The sequence below is a fragment of the Phalacrocorax aristotelis genome, chromosome W (assembly GCF_949628215.1).
Source record: "Phalacrocorax aristotelis chromosome W, bGulAri2.1, whole genome shotgun sequence".
NCBI lineage: Eukaryota > Metazoa > Chordata > Aves > Suliformes > Phalacrocoracidae > Phalacrocorax > Phalacrocorax aristotelis.
In genome coordinates this window covers 20,107,595-20,122,454 of record NC_134310.1, presented here as the reverse complement: position 1 = coordinate 20,122,454, position 14,860 = coordinate 20,107,595, and the positions used below count along the sequence as shown (strand labels likewise).

The following is a 14,860-nucleotide window of genomic DNA, read 5'->3' as shown; positions in this document are numbered from 1 at the left end:
GGAGGAGTCCGGTGTGTACCTCAGGGGGATTTAATTTTGGGTGAAAACAGCCAATGAACTGAATAATATGCTGTTAATTGCTATATGATGTTGTATGTCATCACTACTATGGTTGCATCAATGGAATGTTATCATGGTGGGAATCTCCCAATTAATAATAATAGCGAATGAACCTTCAATGGAACCAGGCAAAGTGCAGCAGTGAGAGAACAAGAACTACCAGTGCAGCGGTGATGGAACAAGGACTGACATGCAACAATCTGACCCCACGCACACTGCCTCGCTGAAGGACCATTACAAGAGATGAAATCCAAAGTCATGGACTAAATGAACTCAATGGACATTTCACAGGCATTCTACAGGGGTGTTCCATAGACTAGTGGAATGATAAATTAAAATCTGTATAGAGAGATGTAGGGGAATAGACAGGGATCGGCGACCGGAAGTTCACGGGATGTGACGGAAAGATAGACTCCTCCCCATAGGAGTGGCAGGAACAGGAAGCGCAAGAGCTATATAAGCGTGTGACGCAGCTAAATAAATGGACATTTTATATCCATCATATTGATGTCTGTGCATCACTGTCCCCAGGGTGGGTAGAGCCCTGTGTCCCGGAGATATGCGGCCCAAGATAAGTTCTCCCGTAGAAACGTACAGCTACAAGTGGTGACCCCGACGTGATCGGCGGGGCGACATGGCAAGTTCGCCGGGGGGAAAAGATAGCTTGGGGCACGCAGGGGCGGGACGGGGAGCCGCAGGACGGCGGGCGCGCCATGGATTCAGTCGTAAAGGTACTGAAGGGATTGGGGAAGGAATATGGTACTTCGATATCGAAGGCGCCTACCTCAAAGGCCATCCAATGGATGATTACGCAGGGGCTCATACGAAGTCCCGCAGACATATTTAATAAGGATAAGTGGGTGAGAATTAAAGAGGAGTTAGCCGAAAGGGCTATGATGGGAAAACCCCAGTACATACAGCTCTGGGGAAAGATACACCGGTTACTATTGAAAGCTCGGGATGATCAGGAGACGTGGCGGCAGGCGCGGCGGTGCCTGCACGGTGCTACAGGCGACAGTAGCCCGGAAATAGACCCAGGATGGGCAGTGGGGACACAGACAGGGGCAAGCATCGCGGGGGGTGGGGAAGAAGGGGAGAGTTCGGACGGAGTAGCCTGGCCAGCGACTCAGTCTGAGGCTCCCAAGGAGGTGGATCGGGAAGCGGCGGTGTCCCCTGTTGAGCCAGCAGGACCTTTGGAATGCCCCCCTGCATACCCCGGGACGATTTGGCACAGGCGCGGGTACCTGCGCGCGGGGAGGGTGACGTGGCAGCGGACGCACCGGGAGTGACGGAGCGGAAGGAGAAAGATGATCAGTGCCGGAAGCAGCGCCGGCAACGGTGCCGCCCTCTGCCCGACCCTCGAGACTGGCTCCCGGGGCAACCCTTGAGATGGGAGTCGGACGAGGAGGGGGATTGGAGTGCCTGGAGGGGAGGACAGGGGGGGTATAGAACAAGCTCGAGTAGCAGCGAATCAGAAATTGGGGGAGAAACCGACGCCCACATGTGGGAAGAGGGGGCAGCTTGCCTGCAGCGCGCAAAGAAGAGGCATAAGGCAGCAGGGACTCGGAGGACCAATCAGAAGGAGGGAGGAGAGGGACCGCCAAAAGGGGAGGTCCGAAGCGCTGCAGCTCCAATGGGTCAGCGGAGGAAGTGCTGCGGCAGCTGCAGCAGGCTATGCGCGCACTACGGGAAGTAACTCGGCGGCAGACAGGACTCTTAACGAAGGGGGCGCCCCATCGACAGTCAGTCGAGTTACCTAATTGGCGGCTGATAGCCAGAGATTGTAGCCTCGATGGAGTAAGGATAGAGATGCCCGGGGTATTCCCTGTCCGGATAGCTCCTGGAGGAGGGGCAGGGAGCTGCAAGCGGTAACGGAGAGTTCCCGCAAAGCGTATAGCGAAGTGGGCAGGTATGAGAAAAAAGCAGAACCTTGGCAAAAGATACAGCAAGGACTAGCAGAGCCATTTACAACGTTTTGTGACAGGTTGCAGAAGGCTATTATAGAATCAGAATTGCCACCAGCAGCCAAGGATGCAGTCCTTATGGATTGCCTCCAAAATCAAGCAAATCCGCAAACACAAGATATCCTACGCACCCTGGCGGTGGGGGCTTCATTCGGTCAAACCATAAGGCATGTCTAGTGCCAGGAGGCATTGAATCAGCATGGCGGTGCGGGAGCGCACATCTGCCAGAACCCTGACTGTGGAAGCGAAGAAAGGGTGATGGTGCAAGTGGCCGGGGTGGGGCCGAGATGTCACTTGTGTGGACGGCAAGGGCACTTTAAAGCTGGGTGCCCGCTAGGGGAAAGGGGAGGACGTAATGGAGGAGGAGCGCGCCCAGTAGGGAGGTGCTGGGCGTGTGGGAAGCCAGGACACCTGGCAAGAGATTGTCCAACTACGAAGCCGGGAAACGGCCAAAGGAGGGCGAAGCGAGGGGGATTCGCGCCTCCTGTGAGTCAAATGGCCCCCATCATGGTGCCAGCGCCAGGAGCTTGGCCCACCATAGCGGGCCAAGGGGGATTGAAACTTCAGGCAGGGGAGCAGAACCAGCAAGATTTGCAGGTTACAGCCCCCGCGTGGCCTTGGTCATAGGCTGTAACGAGAGACCCATGGCGGCGGTGATGATTACCCCGCAAGAGCCGAGTTGCCCGGCACGGATATACCTGGGAATTTAGCATAAGGGCCACTGCTTCAGAGGGACTTCGTCACCACAAGTTAGTGTGGAAAACCAAACAGCCTGTCTGGGTGGAGCAGTGGCCCCTGACAACAGAGAAAACAGAGGCTGTAAGAGCTATAGTAAAACGAGAGCACGAAGCAGGGCACCTAGAGCCCTCGATGAGCCCGTGGAACACCCCTATATTTGCTATAAAAAAGAAAGATAAAAACCAATGGAGGATGCTGCATGACCTTAGAGCAGTAAATCAGCAAATGGAGGACATGGGGCCTCTCCAACCCGGCCTACCAGATCTGAGTGCTGTCCCGAAAGGATGGCGAGTCATTGTTTTAGATATCAAAGACTGCTTCTTCAGTATTCCGCTACATCCAGATGATAGAAAGAGATTTGCCTTTACTCTGCCCACGGTGAACTGCGCAGAACCAGGTAGTAGATGGCAGTGGACAGTACTTCCGCAGGGGATGAAAAATTCTCCAGCGATCTGCCAGAGGTATGTGGCTTCTGCATTGCAGCAAGTAAGGCAGCAGTATCAGGAGAGAATCTACGTGATCCACTACATGGATGACGTCCTCATAGCTGCGCCCACCGAGGCGTTGTGTGAACAAGTCTTTTCAGACACCCAAAGGGGCCTTGAGGGACAGGGCCTCAAGGTAGCTGAGGCAAAGGTACAGCGAGGACCAGTGTGTGGCTTTCTGGGTGCTAGAATACAAGGGGATTCCATACAAGCTCAGCCTATTAAACTTACACCTAAGGTTAAAAATTTACACGATGTACAGAAGCTGGTAGGAGCACTGCAGTGGTTGCGGACATTCGTGCGTGTCACCGGTGAGGAGATGCAACCTTTCTATGCGTTGCTGAAAGGGACCGACCCATGGGAGCCCAGGAGTTTAGACCCTGAGGCAGTCCAGCAGTTGCAGATGATAGAACGTCGAATGCAAAAGGAAGGAGTATGGCGGTGGGACCCCCAGGAGGAATTAATTGCAGGTTGGATTCTGACCGCCAGTGGAGGATTAGGATTGCTATATGAAATACGGACAGGGGAAGAAAAGCCACTGCGATGGGTATATCAGAAGGTTCCCAAGGATGCATTCTCCACAAAAGTCAAGGTAGCCGGGGAAATGATTTGGCGTCTGCGACGGGAAAGCAAGGGAATCTTTGGGAAGGAGCCAGATAAGCTGACAGTGCCGTGGAATGGGGAGAAATGGCGGAAGGTGGTAGAGAGTGAAGAGGATATACAATTGGCAGTATACTCATACCCAGGAAAAATCGTCACAGGCACGGTACAGAGGTGGGCCGAGACAGCCAAAGTGGTGTATCTGAGTGTGGATAGTAGAGTTTTGGATACCCCTCACCCAGGACCAACATATTTCACAGACGCTTCCTCGAAGACGAACAGAGCGGCGGTAGTGTGGAAAAAAGACAATAGTTGGATGCGCCAGACGTATGAGGAGCAGGGTAAAAGTGTGCAGTGCCTGGAGGTGAAAGCGCTAGAGATGGCCCTGCGAAAGGATATAGATCGGCATATAAATGTGTGCACGGCCTCTTTATACGTGTATAAATTAGTCATGTCCATGAAACGAGAGGGTGTACCACACACGGAAATTGCCTTGATGCTAGAGGTTGCTTTATCACAGCGAGGAGCAACTGTGACAGTAATTCACATTCGCAGTCATCAGACGGGGCCTGGACCACTGATTGAGGGGAATCGCATGGCTGAGGAGGCAGCCGCGGGAGTCTGGACATTGGCGGAGGCAAAGAAACTGCATGAACAACTGCACCTGGGTGCTAAAGCCTTGGCAAAGGAGTGTGGCATCTCAATAAGAGCAGCAAGAGAAGTACTAGCCACCTGTCCTTACTGTCAGCACTCGCCATTGTGGGAGGCAGGAGTCAACCCTCAAGGACTGGAAGCAAATGCTATCTGGCAGACTGACTTTACTGAATGTCCACAGTTGGCCCCCGGAAGGCACCTGGCAATTACAGTTGATACATATAGTGGAGTCATCATGGTTACTCAACATCGGAAGCAGACCGCAACGCACTTGACTGTGCATTGGACCACGGTAATGGCGTGGCTTGGAAAGCCCACCGAGATAAAAACAGACAATGGACCATGCTTTTGGGCTCGAAGTACCGAAGAATGGTGTAAAGGTTGGAATATTGTATTAAAACACGGCATTGCTTACAATAGCACAGGGCAGGCAATAGTTGAACGCGCTCATTGCACCTTGAAAGCAAAAATAATACAGCTTGGGGAGGGGGAGAGGTATAAGGGAGCTATACCCATAGCAGCTCAGCAAACTATTTTAATGCGTGCATTATATTCGCTTAATCATTTTATACGCGGGCAGGAGCAAGTTACAGCAGTGGAGAAGCACTTTGGCAAAGCTCAAGCAGGCGAGCGCTATCCGCAGGTACGAGTAAGGTTCCCAGGCAGCGAGCAATGGGAGAGAGGATGGAAACTGAGATGCCTGGGGAGGGGCTATGCTGCGGTTGAGAATGAAGGGTGCATAGAGTGGGTGCCTGCAAAGTGTGTGAAAGCAGAACTGTGCAAGGATGTACAATGAATAATCCCTTTCTGAGTTGTCTCTTTGTAGGGTCTGCTGACATGGATCCTCATGCTAGCCGTACCATTGGGAAAAGAAATGAGCTCCTTGACAAGATCGCAAGCAATATTGCAACGAGAGTGACACTAGGAATGGGCAGCAAAAGAGAGATATGAACTGGGACTGGATAGTAATAATTGGGGGGATCTTGTTGTGTGTAGTAACCATGGTTACTTGTGGGCTGCCATTGTTATGCTGTGTTATAAGACAAATCGAAGAGCGCCTGCGAGAGTTACATGAATATAGACCTGACCGCAATATGTATCCGCTTATGCAAGTAGCTTTGTAGAACTTTTAGTAGCATGGGGAGGGGGAGATGTAGGGGAATAGACAGGGATCGGCGACCGGAAGATCACGGGATGTGACGGAAAGATAGACTCCTCCCCATAGGAGTGGCAGGAACAGGAAGCGCAAGAGCTATATAAGCGTGTGACGCAGCTAAATGAACGGACATTTTGTATCCATCATATTGATGTCTGTGCATCACTGTCCCCAGGGTGGGTAGAGCCCTGTGTCCTGGAGATATGCGGCCCAAGATAAGTTCTCCCGTAGAAGCGTACAGCTACAGAGAGAGAGATATATATATATTGTTAAAGGATGAGAAGATGGATAGGGATTATTGAATTTGTACTGAATAGTATGGGACCTGAGCATGACGTCAATGATATGGAATAAGGGGTGGATACTGTCATGGTTTCAGCTGAGATAGAGTTAATTTTCTTCACTCTAGCTGGTATAGTGCTGTGCTTTGAAATTAGCATGGAAAAAAAACCTGTTGAGATAACACACAGATGTTTAGGCTGTTGCTGGGTAGCGCTTATACTAGTCAAGGACATGTCTAGCCTCCCATGCTCTGCTGGGTGCACAAGAAGCTGGGAGGGGAGGGGGCACAGCTAAGAGAGCGGATTCAAACTGACCAAAGGGATATTCCATATCATGTAACGTCATGCCCAGTATGCTACCTGGGAGGGGCTGGCCGGGAGAGGGAGGGAGCAATCGCGGCTCGGGGACGGGCAGCGTCGGTCGGCAGGTGGTGAGCGGCTGTATCGTTCGTGTTTCTGGGTTTTTTTTTTTCCTGTTTTCCCTTTCCTTCCTTTTCCCTTTTTTTATATTAACATTATTGTCATTATTATCATAATCATTTATCATCATCATTTTATTGTAATCATTAAACTGTGATTATCTCAACCCACAAGTTCTTTTGCTCGTCCGATTCTCTTCCCCATCCCACAGGGGTGGGGGGGGTGAGCGAGCGGCTGCGTGGTGTTCAGTTGCCAGCTGAGGCTGAACCACGACAGAGTCTTGAGCCAGATCTTCTCCCCTATCTTCCAAAGCCAAGCAACCATCAGTCAGCCAAAAGCCCAGCGAAGAAAAAACAGAAACACACCTACAGCAAAACTATGCAAGTTATCTTAGCACAGGGAGGAGACTAGAATTTGGTTTTTGTATAGGTCAAAGGAGGCAAAGGATCTTGAAGGGATGGTGCTAAAGAAAATGCTATCATGGCCCCGGCTTCAGCATGCTGAAAGAAAGAAGCAACTCCCCAGGGAGGGCTTCGCTTCTAGGGTAGTGGCACATGGTGTCACTCAAGACATCTGAAGAAATTAAGTACTTAGCTTTGAGTGAAAAACATGTCTCATTCCATGACATGGCTGGTTTAGCGACTGCCTAGGGATCCAACAGCAGCACATTTACAAGCAGTGTTTGTCAGAATGCTGAATAAAAGTAGCCAAAGAAATAAAAACCCTTTCATACATTTTTGAGTTTAGTTTTCTGATGCAATTTGCTTCGCTGATTTATGCAGTTTTACTAATCCTTTTTTATGATATTCCAGTTGGTCAGTAACTTCACGATTGTTGTTTCTAAGTCAGTCCCCTTTGGTTAGACCCTTACTCTCTAGGAAAATAATTTATATTCATCCACACTGACCTGTTTTTCTCATTAGCCTGCGTAAATGATCCACATACTTCCAGTAATGGTGATATATCTTTCTTTCCCCAAGTGATTCCTGCATCAGTGAGAAAAGTCCTCAGCATCTGTGTTGGTTTTGGCTGAAGAGGGGTTAATTCCCTTCACTGTAGTGCCTGTGGTGGTCAGGGACATTTCCAGCTTCCTGTGCTCTGCCACTTGGGCAATAGGCTGGGATGGGCGGGGCCAGAGCCAGGGGGCCGACCCCGACTGGCCAATGGGATGTTCACTCCATACCATGTGATGCCATGATGAAGATATATTGACTGGGGCAGTTGATATGCAGTATTGTGGGGTGGTGTGTGTTTTGGTTGTTGATTTTTTCTTCATCCTGTTCTGGCTTTTTCCTATCTTGTTATTATCCTTTTCATTTTACTACTAGTGGTTTTATTTTAATTATTAAGGTGTTCTTATCTCAACCCATTGTTTCTTTCACTTTTACCCTTCTGATTCTCTCCCCCATCCTGCTGGTGTGGGAGGGAGTGAGCAGCTGTGTGGGGCTGAGTTGCTGGCTAAACCCCAACAGTTGCAGAATAGGAGGGAGGCAGCACAGGTGAGTCAGAACCATCAGGATCCAAAGTGTGACCTTGGCCTTCAAGCTGAGATTCATCTATGCAGGATCTTCTTGCTGCAATAATCTGTAAGCAATGCAGGACAGCTGCTACCAAGCAGACTGTGGTGGTGAGAGCTCTCATGGCCCAAAGAGCAGAGAGAACCTTCCTGAGAAGAAGGTGAGAAGCATTGCATGCCTTCATGTGGTATAGCTTCATTACAGTCTCTTGTTCTGTGCATTTAGCAAGATGGAGTTCTTTGCAGCAGAAACAGATCTTCTTTCCACCCATATCCACCAAATTGCATCTTGGTAAACTGGACACAAACTGAATGCCTCGACATCCCGTTACAAATACAGCCAGGTTCAGCAGAACACAGGCAATATTGGTCAGAACAAATAGGTTATCCAAAACTATCATTGGCCTCTTCTTTACCGTTAAGCCCAAAATTACAGATAAGATTACGGAGCAGCTGGCCCAGAAGAGAGAGGTGTTATTCACGTGCGGGATGCTGTTCAGCGAGAGCACCCCAGAGTCCACCTGGATAGAAGATAGAGCAGCCCAGGGTGATCTGCAGCAGCCCCAGCCTATGGAGGCAACTCTGGTCTGGTGTGAAAGGAAGGTATCCCTTCAAGGCAGATGTTACATATCGCCCAGGAAAATGGGGTGCCATGGAGAAAGGTATCTAGTACCTGAGGGAAGTAGCTGTACTTGAGGTGATTTATGGTGACCTGGACGATCAACAGTTGTCCAAAGATCTGGGTGAAGCCCAGTGTGCACATGACCCATGTGGCAGATGTTTGTACGGAGAACAGCATGTAATCTCACTGGCATAACTGGCCTGAAAAGATGAAGAGGCACCAATGGTGGGGGATGTGATTGACAGACTCTGGGAATCCAAAGCACGTGTCTCTTCCTCCTTCATCTTGGCTGTGGAGAAACTGTCCCAGGAGGTCCAGCAACTCAAAGAAGCTATGTCCTAGTCCCCACCTGTATGGACCAGTATCTCAGCCATTAGGAGTAAGTGTCCCTTTGCTCAAGAGAGAGGATACACACCAGATGCCACTCTAAGGTTTCACCAGTGTGACACTGGTATGTGAGCTGCAAGGGAAAACAAACACTTAAGGGTGGTTCTTCCAGGAAAGTTGCTGTTCCAGTTTCCAGTGAGCAGTTCCCCAGACAGAAGAGTAGGAGCACTGATTTTATGTTTGACCTTAACAGGGCAAATTTTGATTTGTGTTTACAAGAATTGAGTAGCAAATACTATGGTGAGGACTAGAGGGGCCCTGCCTCCAGCCAGGTGGAGGAAAGTGACAACTGCCTTTACTGGACTGTGTGGATCTGATGGCCAGGCACATCAGTCCCACAGGAGTATAAAGCTTTAGTAGACAGTGGTGCACAGTGTACCTTCATAACATCAAACTACATAGAGGTAGATTTCATGACTATTGCTAGAGTGACAGGGGGATCCCAAGAGCTGACTATATTGGAGGCCGAAGTGAGCCGGTAATGAGTGGCAAAAGCACCCCGCTGTGGACTGGCCCAGAGGCTCCATGCATCCTTGGCATAGACAACCGCAGGAGAGGGTATTTCAAGGACCCAAAAGGGTACAAGTGGGCTTTTGGTATAGCTGCCTTAGAGACAAAGAGAATTAAACAGCTGTCTACCTTGCCTGGCCTCTCAAAGGACCCTTCTGTTGTGGGGTTGCTGAAGGTCAAAGAACAACAGGTGCCGATCGCCACAGCAACAGTACACCGGTGGCAATATAACACCAACCGAGATTCTGTGATTCCCTTCCATGAGTTTATTCTTTGACCTGAGAGCGAAGGAGTGACCAGTAAGAGCCCCTCACCCTTTAACAGTCCCATATGGCCCGTGCCGAAGTCTAATGGAGAGTGGAGGCCAACAGTAGACTGTCGTGGCCTGAATGAAGTCACTCCATCGTTGACTACTGCGGTGCCAGACATGGTAGAAACATCAGTACGAACTGGAGTCAAAGGCAGCCAAGTGGTATGCCACAACTGATATTGCTAATGCATTCTTCTCAATCCCTCTGGCAGCAGAGTGCAGGCCACAGTTTGCTTTCAAATGGAGGGGTGTCCAGTACACCTTTAATTGACTGCCCCAGGGGTGGAAACACAGTCCTACCATTTGCCATGGACTGATTCAGACTGTACTGGAACAGGGAGAAGCTCCACAACACCTTCAATACATTGATGACATCATTGTGTGGGGCAACACATCAGAAGAAGTTTTTGAGAAAGGAGAGAAAATAGTCCAAATGCTCCTGAAAGCTGGTTTTGCCATAAACCAAAGTAAGGTGAAGGGACCCACACAACTGATCCAGTTCTTAGGAATCAAATGGCAAGATGGTTGTTGTCAGATCCCAATGGATGTGATCAACAAAATAGCAGCCACGTCTCCACCAACTAGCAAAAAGGAAACTCAAGCTTTCTTGGGCATTGTGGGTTTTTGGAGAATGCATATTCCACACTACAGTATGATCGTAAGCCCTCTCTATCAAGTGACCTGGAAAAAGATTGATTTCAAATGGGGACCTGAGCAATGACAAGCCTTTGACGAGAATGAACAGGAAATAGTTCATGCAGTAGCTCTTGGGCCAGTCCAGGCAGGACAAGATGTAAAAAAAGGCCTGTACACCGCAGCTGGGGAGAATGGCCCTACCTGGAGCCTCTGGCATAAAGCGCCAGTGGAAACCCAAGGTCGACCCCTAGGATTTTGGAGTCAGGGATACAGAGGGTCCGAAGCATATTATACTCCAACTGAAAAAGAGATATTGGCAGCATATGAAGGGGTGTTCAAGCTGCTTCAGAAGTGGTTGCCCCAAGTTCAATATTAAGCAGTGCACTTTAGTGTCCTCTCTTCTGCAACTCCATATGCAAGTCTCAGGTAATTAATTGCTTTTGCGGGAACCTATTTAAAGCTTCCAACTCCAGAAGCTTCCTCACGGATAATGTCAGAACTGGGATTCTTGAGCCAGATCTTCACCCCCGTCTTCCAAAGTCAAGCAACCATCAGTCAGCCAAAAGCCCAGCAAAGAAAAAACAGAAACACACCTACAGCAAAACTATGCAAGTTATCTTAGCACAGGGAGGAGACTAGAATTTGTCTTTTGTATAGGTCAAAGGAGGCAAAGGATCATGAAGGGATGGTGCTAAAGAAAATGCTTTCATGGCCCCAGCTTCAGCATGCTGAAAGAAAGAAGCAACTCCCCAGGGAGGGCTTCGCTTCCAGGGTAGTGGCACACGGTGTCACTCAAGACATTTGAAGAAATTAAGTTCTTAGGTTTGAGTGAAAGCCATGTCTCATTCCATGACGTGGCTGGATTAGAGACTGCCTAGGGATCAGACAGCAGCACATTTATGCTGACCCGTTTGTCTCATTAGGCTCTGTAAATGATCCACATTCTTCCAGTAATGGAGATATATCTTTCTTTCACCAAGTGATTCCTGGATGAGTGAGAACTGTCCTCAGCATCACTGTTATTATTCTGGTTGAGCATCTGGTTCTTTTGCGTGTGCTGCCTTTAGGAAGGAAATGATGTCTTTACAGCCCTCCTGCTCTCATACTCGCATGGCTCTCATTCCTGTTGCCTATATTAAAAGGTGCATTTGCAAATGCATTTTGTATGGCTTTGCTTTTGAGAGTACTTATCAAATTGCAGCTGTAGTAAGTTCACACCATTGCTGTGCAGAAAGCTGCCCCTTCCTGTAAATCACTGCCCTCTGTTGATAGTAGCTTTTACATCTGCACTGGATTCCAAAGTTACATCAATCTTACACAGGTGCTGCTGCACTTGCTAAATTATCTCTGGCTCATGCTATCTATTTTCAGTGCTGGTTTTGGCTAGGATGGAGTTAATTCTCTTCACTGTAGCACCTGTAGTAGTCAGGGACCTTTCCAGCTTCCCATACTCTGCCATGTGGGCAAGAGGCTGGGAGGGGCGGGGCCACAGCCAAGAGAGCTGACCCAAACTGGCCAATGGGATATGCATTCCATACCATGTGATGCCATGATGAGTATATTAACCGGGGCAGTTGTTGTGCAATGTTGTGTGGTGGTGGTTGTGGCTTGGGGAGTGGTGTTGTTGGGTCTGCTTGGTTGGTGGTTGGTGGTGGGTGGTTGTGTCATGTGGTGTTTGTTTCGGTTGTTCATTCCCCCTTCTCCCTGTTCTGGGTTTTGTCGCTCTTGTGGTTTTCCTTTCCATTGTGTTTTTGTTGTTGTTTTATTTTAATTATTAAGGTGTTCTTATCTCAACCCATGACCTTTCCCACTTTTACCCTTCTGATTCTCTCCCCCATCCTGCTGGTGGGGGAGGGAGTGAGCAGCTGTGTGGGGCTGAGTTACTGGCTAATCCCCAACAGTTGCAGAATAGGAGGGAGGCAGCACAGGTGAGGCAGGATCATCAGGCTCCAATGTGTGACCTTGGCCTTCAAGCTGAGATTCATCTATGCAGGATCTTCTTGCTGCAACAATCTGTAAGCAATGCAGGACAGCTGCTACCAAGCAGACTGTGGTGGTGAGAGCTCTCATGGCTCAAAGAGCAGAGAGAACCTTCTTGAGAAGAAGGTGAGAAGCGTTGCATGCCTTCATGTGGTATAGCTTCAGTACAGTCTCTTGTTCTGTGCATTTAGCGAGATGGAGTTCTCTGCAGCAGAAACAGATCTTCTTTCCACCCATATCCACCAAATTGCATCTTGGTAAACTGGACACAAACTGAATGCCTTGGCATCCCATTACAAATACAGCCAGGTTCAGCAGAACACAGGCAGTATTGGTCAGAACAAATAGGTTAGCCAAAACTATCATTGGCCTCTTCCTTACCGTTAAGCCCAAGATTCCAGATAGATCTGGAAGTGACTGGCCCAGGGGTGGAAACACAGTCCTGCCATTTAACATGGACTGATTCAGACTGTACTGGAACAGGGAGAATCTCTGGAACACCTTCAAAACATTGATGACATCATCGTGTGTGGCAACACATGGGAAGAAGTTTTTGAGAAAGGAGAGAAAATAGTCCAAATCCTTCTGAAAGCTGGTTTTGCCATAAAACAAAGTAAGGTCAGTGAACCCATGGAAGAGTTTACGTTCATAGGGTTAAAACAATAAGATGGACGTCCTCAGATCCCAATGGATGTGATCAACAAAATAGCAGCCATGTCTCCACCAACTAGCAAAAAGGAAATACAAGCTTTCTTGGGCGTTGTGGGTTTTAGGAGAATGCATATTCCAGATTACTGTCTGATCGTAAGCCATCTCTATCAAGTGACCCAGAAGAACAATGATAAGACTTTGACCAGATTAAACATGAAATAGTTCATGCAGTAGACTTTGGGCCAGTCCGGGCAGAACAAGTTATAAAAACTATTTTCTACACTGCAGCCGAGTAGAATGGCCCTACCTGGATCCTCTGGCAGAAAGCGCCTGGGGAGAGTCGAGGTCATCCCCTAGGGTTTTGGAGTCGGGTATACAGAGTCTGAAGCGCACTATACTCCAACTGAAAAAGAGATATTGGCCTCTCATGAAGGGGTTTGAGCTGCATCACAAGTGGTTGGTACTGAAGCATAGCTCCTCCTGGTGCCCCAAATTCTGGTGCTGGGCAGAATGTTCAAAGGAAAGATTCCCCTCTACACATCATGCACCTGATGCTACATGGAGTAAATGGGTTGCATAATCACCCAGCAGGCTCGGATAGGAAACCCTAGTCACCCAGGAATCTTGGAATTGATTATGGACAGGCCAGAAGGCAAAGATTTTGGATTATCACCAGAGGAGGAGGTGACACATGCTGAAGAAGCCCCACTGTATAACAAACTGCCAGAAAAAAAGAAGCAGTATGCCCTGTTCACTGATGGGTCCTGTCATCTGGTGGGAGAGCATCCGATATGGAAGGCTGCTATATGGATTCCTATGTGACAAGTCGCAGAAACTGCTGAAGGAGAAGGTGAATCGTGCCAGTTTGCAGAGGTAAAGGCCATCCAGCTGGCCTTAGACACTGCCAAATGGGAAAAGTGGCCAGTGCTCTGTCTCTGTACTGATTCCTGGATGGTGGCAAATGCCCTGTGTGGGTGCTTACAGCAATGGAAGCAGAACAACTGGCAGTGCTGAGGCAAACCCATCTGAGCCGCCACATTGTGGCAAGATATTGCTGATCGGATAGAGACCCTGGTTGTGAAAGTACGTCATGTGGATGCTCACGACCCCAAGAGCCGGGCCACTGAAGAACATCGGAACAACCAGCAGGTAGATCAGGCTGCCAAGACTGAAGTGGCTGAGGTGGATCTGGACTGGCAACATAAGGGTGAACTATTTCTAGCTCGGTGGGCCCATGACACCTCAGGCCATCAAGGGAGAGATGCAACATACAGGTGGGCTCGTGATCGAGGGGTGGACTTGACCATGGACGCTATTGTACAGGTGTCCTGGTTTCAGCTGGGATAGAGTTAAACTTCTTTGTAATAGCTAGTATGGGGCTATGTTTTGTTTTTTGCTGGGAACAGTGATGATAATGTGGAGATGTTTTAGTTGTTGCTAAGTAGCACTTACACTGGTCAAGGACTTTTTCAGCTCCCTGTGCTCTGCCGGGTGCACGAGAAACTGGGAGGGGGCACAGCCTGGACAGCGGACCCAAACTGACGAATGGGATATTCCTTACCATATGACATCATGCTCAGTATATAAAGCTGGGGGAAGAAGATGGAAGGTGGTAACGTTTGTAGTAATGGCTTTTGTCTTCCCAAGTAACTGTTATGCGTGATGGAGCCCTGCTTTCCTCGAGATGGCTGAACACCTGCCTGCCCATGGGAAGTAGTGAATGAAATCCTTGTTTTGCTTTGCTTCTGCGTGCAGCTTTTGCTTTACCTATTAAACTGTCTTTATCTCAAAACATGAGTTGCTAACTTTTACTCTTCCGATTCACTCCCCTATCCCACCGGGGGGGTGAGCTGCGTGGTGCTTGGTTGCTGACTGGGGCTAAACCACGAC

General features: G+C 49.0%; 1 long non-coding RNA gene across 1 annotated transcript; it reads left to right on the top strand.

The window, feature by feature from the left end:
- The first annotated feature begins 345 nt into the window (after positions 1–345).
- LOC142049584 (uncharacterized) lies at positions 346–14,330 on the top strand. Its single transcript, XR_012657765.1, has 3 exons — positions 346–401; positions 5,907–6,023; positions 14,294–14,330. It is a non-coding gene; the product is annotated as an uncharacterized LOC142049584 (long non-coding RNA).
- The last annotated feature ends 530 nt before the right edge of the window (positions 14,331–14,860 follow it).